Raw genomic sequence first — 10,206 nt, 5'->3', positions numbered from 1 at the left:
AGACACCGCAGGCAGGCTGGGTTGACTGCTGCTCTGGGCAACAGCTGCTGAACAAAATGGAGCTGAAAAATTCCACTCCCAGTTCCCATAAACATGACTGAGATATAATTTACATAATGTGAGACAAGAAGAAAATTATGCACCTTGCTGCAGGGCAATTGTGTTGCAGAGGGGTCACATCTAACCCATTATGCATGCCTCAATGATCCACAAGGTCCAGCTGAGAGGTCAAAACACTCATATTAGAAATGATGACATTCTTCAGTATTAAGTAGCCAAGTTTCCATTTACCCCCTCCACACGCAGGTCAGAGGTCAGCGTCAGATACTGGAGGACATTTAGTATTTTTCTCAAGGACGCTTTAGCAGCGTGGGTGCAAGCAGGGGGGGCATAAAACAGTTCTCATTACTGACACTGCAATGCAGTGACAGCTGCTACAATGTTATATTAAAGTATGAGTGATTGTATTGGTTACTGTTGGTCAGCGATTGTCCGCCTCCAGCACCAAAGAGCCTCTTAAAACCTGAGCTCTTCTCACTTCTCCACCGGCTCTTCACATACCCATGCAAGCCCAGCTGACTCATCTTAAACCCTCCTCGCCCACGCCTACACACAGATAGTGAATCCCATGGATAGAAACATATCCCACACACACGCACGCGACGCAAATCCTGCGCACACGTGAACACACACTCATACACTCGACTAACCCCCTGCTAAAGTAGAGCTCAGCACATTCTTGCAGGGCATGTTGACACCCTGGCAGGATCTATGAGGAGGTTTTGGCATCAGAAGCATTTTGTTATTCCAACGTTTCTGCTCTTGTGAATACAAACGCCCCCATCTCAGAGCCACGAACCAAACAAGAATTCAGCCAAGTATTTCAGTCGCACCACATACAGCATTAGTTGAGTTCGAAACTTTAAGTTATTGGATGTAAATCGTTACTTTTCTGGCTCAGTTGAGTTTATGTCCTGATTTATTTTTATATATTCATGCCTTAAGTTTTGACTGTGGGACAAATCTCTGCATTGTGCAGATTACTGAAGATGTGGAATTCCCTGCATGCAGTGGGCAAAAGGTAAGATACCCTGGGCAGTCAAAAAAACAAGCACAGTCACACCTAGAGTACATTTACGCCAATTTGATACATTTCAAAAATAAAAAATCATCATGCTGTAACTTGTAGCCAGGACAGGTTTGCCAAAGAGCATTAATCTTTAGAGTGTTGAAACCTTTAAGGTGTTTGTCCAGATCGTTCATATCTTCCTTTACATTCTGGACCCGAAATGCAGACTCATTCAAAATGACGGATCCAAACTGGTGTATAGCATTCACACAATAGAGGTTTGCAGTGATTTACAGTAACAGCCCAAAACTTACAAGAGGTCAGATGCTGCTGTATTAGGTATGTGACAAAGAAGGTGCTTATTGACTGTTTTTTAAAGCTGCTCTCTTCAAAACTTTAAAATTGACAATGGATGGTGTGACTACTTATATTTGAAAGAGGCCACTGGTAGTGATAACCAATGATTATCATCAGACTCTGCAGTTTGCCTCAGCTCCAACGAGGGTTTTAGCATGTTTCAGCTCATTGTTTTGATTTCCCCACTTTGCTGTTGAAGTTCACTGCCAACATCCTAATTAGTGCAGTTTTTGGCAGTGACAGGCAGCTGTGTGTGAAGCATTTATCAGCTAAACAGACAGCTCTTTCCCTCAAGAGTTGGTGGAGACCAACAGTGGAGCTAAAAGAAGACTGAACATTGGACTTATATTCATCAGGTGGTCAGAGACATGACGCCAAATTAATGCTATTGTTAATCTAGGTCTGTTTGATGTGTATGCATGTTTGCATTATCAACGTTAAAAGGTCATAATATGTCACTTTCACTGCTCACACATAGCAAAAAAAAAAATGTTGTGACTGGCCAGTTGTTTCCTAATATATTTCAAAATACAAACTTGCTAGACTGCTTTACCTGCATCTTTTGGTCAGAATTAGCCCTATAACATATTTATATCTATGCTCAATGTTGTACACTACCAAGAAAATTATTCTAGCAATTATATACATACTGAGAATTACAATAGTAGTAGTTGTAGTGGATAAATAGAATAAATAAATGACAGATTTGCAGGTTAGAAGCAGATTTTCAGTTGCACAATCTCAGAAACATCTCAGCTTTTGTGTCTTTAAACTTTAACCCAGTTTGCCTCCTTTACTGTCAGTGTTTCTCTTTTCCTATGTTTCACTACGTTTCCCACTCTGTGATGAACCTGACTAATTAGCAGCAGCTTGTTGTGACCCAGGTCTATAAATAGACTTCCTTGCGCCTCAGGCCTCTCAGTGGTCTTAGAGTGTCTTTACCAATGTGGGGCACAGGACAACTAATGTCAAACACATGTGTGGAGGAAAAGGGTTTACAGCGAAGGCAAGCAAAGATGTTTCATCTTTTAAGTGATAATTACTTGATTCCTTCTCTGCCCTTAGCCTTTGATGTGCTGCAAGACAAGCATAAAATTACAGGAGAGTGTAATGAGTTTAAAAGGCCCATTCTTTAGCATGACATGTGTAATTAGGGAATGTCTCTCGTTTACTTGTTCCCTGCTTTATTCCTCCTTCTCTCTTTCTATTATCTGTTCTTTGACACTTGTTGTTTCTCTCCAATTTGTTTGCTATGTGTGTGTGTGTGTTTGTGCGTGCAGCCTACATGCCTCTTGACACATTCGCCGCTGACTATGGCATGACTCAGATGCCAGTGGAACAGGGTGCGTCTCCCATTGCCAACTGCACATATTTCTGAAGTCAAGATTTGCAAGCGTCTTTCTGAGAGCCCCCTCACTAGTAAATAGAACAAGGGTCTGTAGGAAGGAAACTGAACTCCACTCATAAGCCTTGTAGAGCTATTAACAACACTGAATGCTTTACAAGTATCCTCTTTGATAAGTACATGAAAGCTGAACTGCATGAAAACTCCATGCAGTTCAAATGGTGTGAAAGAGAATATCATCTCCATCCTCTCTTAGTTGTACCAGCTTTAATCAAGTTAATACTGTGTGCTTTTTGACTGCAAGATGAAATGTACTGAATTCAAGAAGGAGAGTTTAAAAGGCCATTCACCACTGCAGGGCTCCATCTCTGGCATTATGTGCCTCCTCCCCCTGTCCTGCCTACCTCTCTCCATCCCCTGACCACTTCCTCCTGCCTTTGAAGCCGGGCGCCCTTCTCAGCTTCTGCCAGACAGGATACCCCACATCCTGTGAGAGACAGGAAGGAGCCCTGCTTCCTAGCCCCAGACACAAAATCTGTGCTCCAGCAGCCTCCAGCAACCCCAACAATTTTTTTTTTTTACTGTAGTGCAGAATAGAAATAACAGTGAACACATTCTTATCAATGTCAAACAAAACTACTTCATTCCAAGAAATATTGAAACAAACCAAAAAAGAAAACTGATCAAAATCAGATCCTGGAGATGCACCTCAAATTTGTGAGGATCTCAACAGCTGACACCAATTTGCTTGAGCCTCTTTTGGATGGGCTCGCCCATGCTCCAGCGAACACAGCTAGACCTCCATCTGATGCAGAGCTAGTAGTGGTTTTGGTTGCTGCACTACTAAACCACATGCAGATCAGGAATTTCGTTACCAGTATTTTCAGAGCTTTTTCAACTCATGCAAACGCACAGTCTGTCTGTCAAAAGATCAGCTGAGAGGAGGTGTGTCTGGCTGTCAAAGTGTACTAATAGCTGGTGCCAGTGCTCTATCCCAGCTGTTGAACAGATACTTTGAGGAGAAAATTAGCATGTAAAAGAAATGCATTAATCTGTATTTAGTACACCTCAACAGTAGCTGCAGGGAAGGGTGTCACTCCACCACTGACCTCCCAGTCTACTGACTCATGTTCCCCAAAATGCAACGTCTGCTGCAAGTCAAAAAAGGCGATGGTTGTTCCAAGTTCAAATCTTATTTAGAGGAGACTTTATTTTTTTGTTGATGTGTATTTATATTTTACTGCTAAATTTGATATACTGCAGCCCCACTCTTCGCCACCGCCCAGTGTCCCAGCCACTTGCTCAAGTTGTCCGTTTAGTCCATGATGTAGAACCGTGCCTGCTTTCCCATCCGCCTGCAGTTTGAGGTCAAACTCCAGAGAGTCTCGCTGAAACGTCTCTGACGCTCAACTGTCACTTGTTTTAGGACAGGCGTGTCAGCTTGTCAGAATATTGCTTTTCAGTGCCATGAAAACAGGCGCACACCCAAAATGCTTGGCCTACTTCCAGAGAGTAGAGAGGGGGCGACAGCGGCAGTCGTGGCCGTGAACGGAATAGCTATGGCCAAAATGACTGTTCCCCGTCCAGCAGCGTCAGTCTAAATTTTGCCGGCAGCAATCGGCCTCGCCGCCCTGTCAGCTTTCAGGTGTGGGAACTCCCTGTTTGCCAGGCAGCCATCAAATGCAGTGCTGTAATTTAGACCATTAAAACACAGTACAGAGGTCTGAAAGCTGCTGTACAGGAAGCTGGCAGGGGAACAGATTCACACACCACTCCCAGCCTTCAACGGCCAAGCTCGGGAGAGAGGAGATGGCAGGGAGGTGGACTGATGGGCTGGACTGGCCAGCTGAACTCGATTCACTTAGCTAGTATCCCAGCAGGTCAGATCACAAGCTTTCAATGCTTTTACTTGCAACATATATGTATCTGTTATACTTTTATATTTATAGACTTTTGTTTGTGTTTTAGTTGTCAGTCAGCCATGTCAGCCAATATCAGCCATGTCAATCTGTCTGCTTCTTTTTGCTGCCAGAAGTGATTTGAGGCCCAAGGCTCATAAAGTCCACCCATGGGCCCTAAAATAGTCTCCCTACAGCAAATAGCTCCTGCTCCCAGTGAGATGTGGACATAAATAAACTGTAAGAAAATGGAGAACAATCAGAAAAAGATTTACTAATTTATATCAGGCCCACTTCATTTATGTTCCACCCTTTGACATTTTTTTTTTATATCAGTTTATTTATTATATATATATATCAGTTCAAAGGTCTAAAACATGTATTCAGTGATGGCTTAGAGATTCCTCACAGAAGGATTTATATGATGTATTAATTTGAATAATATGTTGCTTGCTTGTTTCCTAAGATATGTGATTGTGTTCTTGACATAATTTTTCCAGTTGTCAATTTTTAAGGTTTCAGTTCATATTTATTGCCTGATTATTGGGCCTGTTTTCGTGTGTATCACTTATGGTTCAGCTTTTAGTCATTAATGGATTGATTGTATTAAATACATTGTTTCTTAATTTAGCAGCTATGCAGGCTCCACTTATATCCTGTTGCAATACGTGGTAGTTTGTTCTGACAGTTTGTGATTCATGTGTTGTCTGCTGTGAGCTGCATAACTTGTGTGGCCTTTGTTTTTTGTCACTGTGCACAAACGACCAAACTAGCTTCCCCTCTGAGCGTCGATGTACACACAGCACTGACCTACCTACTTACTGGAGCTCACCATGCATTTCTGCAAAAATGCAGAGCTGGAGACTGGACCTGAGTGTGTTTGTCAGCAGTGATAGGAGACACCTAGTGGCCTGCTTGGATTTTGATACAAAGAAATTAAACCAATTATAGCCCAGTAATATTTCAGAGTCAAAATAATTTTGCATCTAACCAAACATATTAAAGATGGAAATACATGGGCATCTCCTTCATATTGGTCTGCCCTCTCCTGTCATCTCCTCTGCTCCCCAGGCCTGTTAGAAAGAGACACTGAAAGTGGTTTAGTTCATCTTTTAAAGCAGACAGTCCGCTCTCCGCCATATTATACAGTTTTTACCAATCAAAATCAATATCTTCAACCTGTTGACATAATAATATGTGAATGATAATGTTGTGTCAATGTCTTCAGCTTCCTTGATTTTAGTCAACTCCATTTGCTACAATCAGGCATGGAACAGGAAAGAGTCGTGGCAAGGGAGCACCGCCCTGAAGAATGGGAGTCAGCACAGAGACCACATGGGGACACGCTCCCCTGTTGACGCTTCAGCTTTTATTATGCTTGAATTGGCACAGGAGTTAATGTAAACTAACCCTAAAGCTCAGGTTTAATTATGCCAGACTGTATGCACCCCATTTTCCTTGTCCCATCAGGCCCCCTCACCCTGATGGTTGCCATGCCGATTGTTTCTGCCACTTTGTACTATGGCTGTGTTTTGACAAACTTCTTGCTGTTTAATGGTTGGTTGAAGGTGGCGCTGGATCAACAGCAGAGCTACAGTAAGAATTATAGCAGCAGCATCAGAAGTGTGTATGCCACATGATAATGATTTAGGACTCTTGCAGTTAATGATACAGCAACATATAGTCAATCTAGTATATATGGACATACATGTTTATACTGTAACTTCAGAAAAATCTATGAATAGAGCCCAAACAGACTCGAGGACCATTAAAAGAAGTATGGCTTCTTCCCATCGACAGAGGGCTGTTTGTTGTTCGACCTCACGGTCTCTCTGCTCAGGACAGACCAAGCAGTGCCAGCGTGCCAAATGGTGGAAGTGGGTCAGTGCTCTGTCACACAGTGGCTGTAACACATACATCACGCATGCACCTGTACAAACATACAGAGGGAGGGAAAGCAGAGGAGAGCTGGAATAGCGTCACCGTCCAAATCTGAATTCAAACTTGAATAGTTGGCCACTTTTTATGTGCAGAAATAGCTCTGTAACCATGGATTTTGTTCTGCGCCATGCAAATTGACTGATGCCATATGCTACAAGTTTAGATACTGTAGGCTGACCATTATACTTAATAATACATGAAATACATGAAAGAACATGACTACTATGTGAGTAACAGTACATTTAGCAGTTGGTGTTGAACTCGATGCAGTTTGCGGTAACTGCTGTCCTGTTTGTGTGACTCAGAACAAGCTCCCTTGTCTGCACCACAGCCAAGACCGCAGAGGCAATATATTTTACAGCCTTATTTGCATCCAGCAGTTTATGTTCTCAGCTATAGCTCTTTATAGTTCAGAGCCTATAGCTTTCTGTGACTCAGCAATCTAACGACTCCTACAGATGAATGCAGACAAGCCGATGCCAAAGCCTGTGTGGCTTTGTGAGTGTATGTTCAGGCATGTCTGGAAGGAGCAGGGTGTTATTTTATGTCAAAGGTCTCTGTATTCATGGACGCAGTACATTTCTCAGAGCTGGAGGCTTCTATTACAGCTAATAAGAGATGGAAAACATACTGCTAATTCACTTCTGTTTTATTCCAGCCGGAGAAAGAGCAGAGGAAAACTGATTGTGACAATGGAATACAAGTTTAGCAAAAATGAAACACTACCAACTTGAAAGGAAAGAAAAGCCAACATCTGAAAATTGTCTTTACAAATGGAATAATTATGGTTACAAGAGTTCCAAGAGAGCTAAATGCTAACACCACCATGCCACCATGATCACAATGGCAATGCTAACATTTCTATGGTAAGCAGTGCAGCAACTTATCAAGGTAACATTTGCTAATTAGCACTGAACACAAGGCTCAGCTGATGCTGAGTTTTAGACAAAATAGGTTTTTGATCAGGTGATGGTACAAGAAGCATTTCATCCTGAGGGGGAGATGGCACTTCATCCAATGGTTATAAAGACATTAACCGAAAATGACTGAAGAAGCCATAATATCACCACAGTCATCGTCTTGGAACCATGTATGTCTATGCCAATTTTTTTCAATTTTCTATTGTATAGATGTCAGAATATATCACTGGATAAATGAAAACTTCAACCTGCTGGTGGCACTTGATGAATGTTTGTTTATATAAGAAAAAATGTCAAGAAAATATAGCTGTTGGACTCATGAGGACAATGCTTGATGAATTCCAGACCTGCAGGAGGAGTTCATCACAAATGACAAGGACCTGCCTGTGTCACTGTCAAGCCTCTGAGTCTGGAGGGAAGGGCGTTCATATCTGGGGTCAGTGAACAACTTCACTCTTGTTGTAGCAAAAAGAATGTAAATAAGTAAAATAAGTTCAGCTTATTTCAATGCGAGCTTTTTTCAATGGAGCTTTTTTTCCTTGGCAAATAGGTTGGCTAAGAAATAGGGACAAAAGTCTTCATCCTGTGTTTAAGGAGCCAGCATGGGAGGAAACCTAAGTCACTTCATGTTAAGTCTATGCCAGTGTCTTGATCGGCATTAGTTTGTTGGGAATTTTACAACTTAATCTCAGTGTGTAAATGTTTTTACAAGTTTACTCACATTGTCTGAATGTTTGTGATCTCAAATACGAAAAGGTGGCTGCCCCTCTGTCTCTCCCCCATGTCTGTCTTATTCTCACAGCATGGGCTGTCATGTATGACCTCAAGTAAATAGCTCCTTCAAAGTTTTTCTCTTGTTTGAAATGTATGAATAAATTGCTGCAGGCCTGTAAATTTTAACAGCTGTTTTGTTGCTCATTTGCACTTTCCTGCGTGGCTCATGTTTAGAGTGGAAAATGTCCCTGACAGCTTGCCTGTTATGAATCTACTTGTTCCCATAAAACATTTCTTTTATTTCTGCAGGATTTTTTCCAGTACTTGGATAGATGGGCAAGTCTCGACATTTCTTCTCATTGAGGGAAACTTGTAAAGAGAAATTCCTGTAAAGTGGTTCATTAAAAGAATTTACAACTGCCAGTTGATTAAGGAGCTTTTATTTAAAAAATACAGATCATGATGTTGCTTCAACAAAGCCATGGTCAGGATAGATAGTGTGCACCTATTCATGCAAGATCACCAACCAACTGCAGGCAAATTAGAGGTCAAATCGAGACAGAGCATTTAAATATTTCCTTCAACTACAGCATGCGGTGAGCGTGACTCTCTTTGTGTGAGCTGAATCACAGCTTTTAAAGTCTGATAGTTCTATAAAGTTCCCTCTAATCCACAGAGTAAGCAGAAAAGGCCTCAATTAGAGCTTGCTCACCTGACTAAACAGCTGCTGAACAAACAGGTTTGTGTTGGATTTTGGTTTCCCCTTCCCCAGTTTTAGAGTGAAAAATAAATATTCCACTCCAGGATGTTGGCTGTACCTGACACAGTCCAGGCACTCATCAATCCTAGAGCTGTTCACTGCAATGAGAAATTTGCCACATATACAGATATAAATATACTGACAGTGCCAGCTGTGCACACAAATCACATTACCTGCAAATTCACAGCCTCTTCAATATGCTGTCCTGTTTAAACATTTATGCCTTGTTTATCAAAAATGTTGAAAGAAGTGTGTAGTGTGTACACTGGAGAAATATTGTTGTCACTGCTGGCAGCCACAGCCCTTCATTTTCAGTGCAGTAATAAGCGAGTTTACCTGCAGTAATCATCAGCTATGCGTCTGCACGGCTGCAGCAGATGTGTCCTCTCCGCCCCTGGTGGTTCAGAGGAGACAGACTTACTGTGGGAAAAAGGGAAACTTGTCTGAAAAGAAGAAATCTGCATCTGAGTCTAGTGCTACTTGCATATAGAAAAGTTAAGGTTGTAGTGGATAATATTAATGCAGCGGTTTTTAATTAGCTGTTTAGCTGCATACCATTAACCTCATTGACAGAGGAAATTTAAGGAAGTGCTAAGTATTATTAAATAAGTGCAAGAAGATCAAGTAAAGAGGTATGATTTTGATCAAGTAGATGGGTGCAGACCCAGAAGTTACTCTGAAGGCAAGCATTAGTGACTTGAATTAGATTTGGGCGACCATGTACGTCGATGAGTATTGGAGTAACATGTGCCCTTTTGGGCTGATTGGAGACCGGACAGGCTGCCGCTTTCTGGATCATGTGCAAGGGTTTCACTGTGCAGGGAGGGAGCCCCCCCCCCGAAGAGTATAATCATAAGAGATATAAGAGATAATCATGGCCTACCAAGAGCTGGGTGGTGCACTGAGTCAGAAAAGGCCTGTTGTATAGTGCTAAGTGGCACGACTGGGGGATGGATGCAATGTGGTCAGACAGGGATAGCTGTTCATCAAACATGACACCCTTGTTTCTTGTGACCTTGATTATAATATCGATATCGTGATGGTAAGACTGATTGTCTGGGATGACTAGGAGTTCAGTCTTTGTTTAGTCGAAGGTGGCGCTCCTTCATCCATGTAGATATGTCAGAGAAACAGGCCGATATCTGCGCAGAGACTGAGACAGAGAGGTCGTCTGTGCAAACAACAGGTATAGTTGAGTGTCA

The 10,206-nt window shown here is 42.1% G+C and overlaps 1 long non-coding RNA gene across 1 annotated transcript; it reads left to right on the top strand.

Moving 5' to 3' along the window:
* Nucleotides 1-899: 899 nt before the first annotated feature.
* LOC139623779 (uncharacterized) lies at nt 900-9,814 on the top strand. Its single transcript, XR_011691589.1, has 3 exons — nt 900-4,651; nt 7,876-7,966; nt 8,554-9,814. It is a non-coding gene; the product is annotated as an uncharacterized lncRNA (long non-coding RNA).
* Nucleotides 9,815-10,206: the final 392 nt, after the last annotated feature.

This window comes from Trachinotus anak, unplaced genomic scaffold (genome assembly GCF_046630095.1).
Source record: "Trachinotus anak isolate AG129_WGS33_773 ecotype Australia unplaced genomic scaffold, CSIRO_AGI_Tana_v1 ptg000008l, whole genome shotgun sequence".
Lineage (NCBI taxonomy): Eukaryota > Metazoa > Chordata > Actinopteri > Carangiformes > Carangidae > Trachinotus > Trachinotus anak.
Note: the sequence above shows the minus strand (reverse complement) of the source record. Positions and strands in the feature narration are given on the sequence as shown.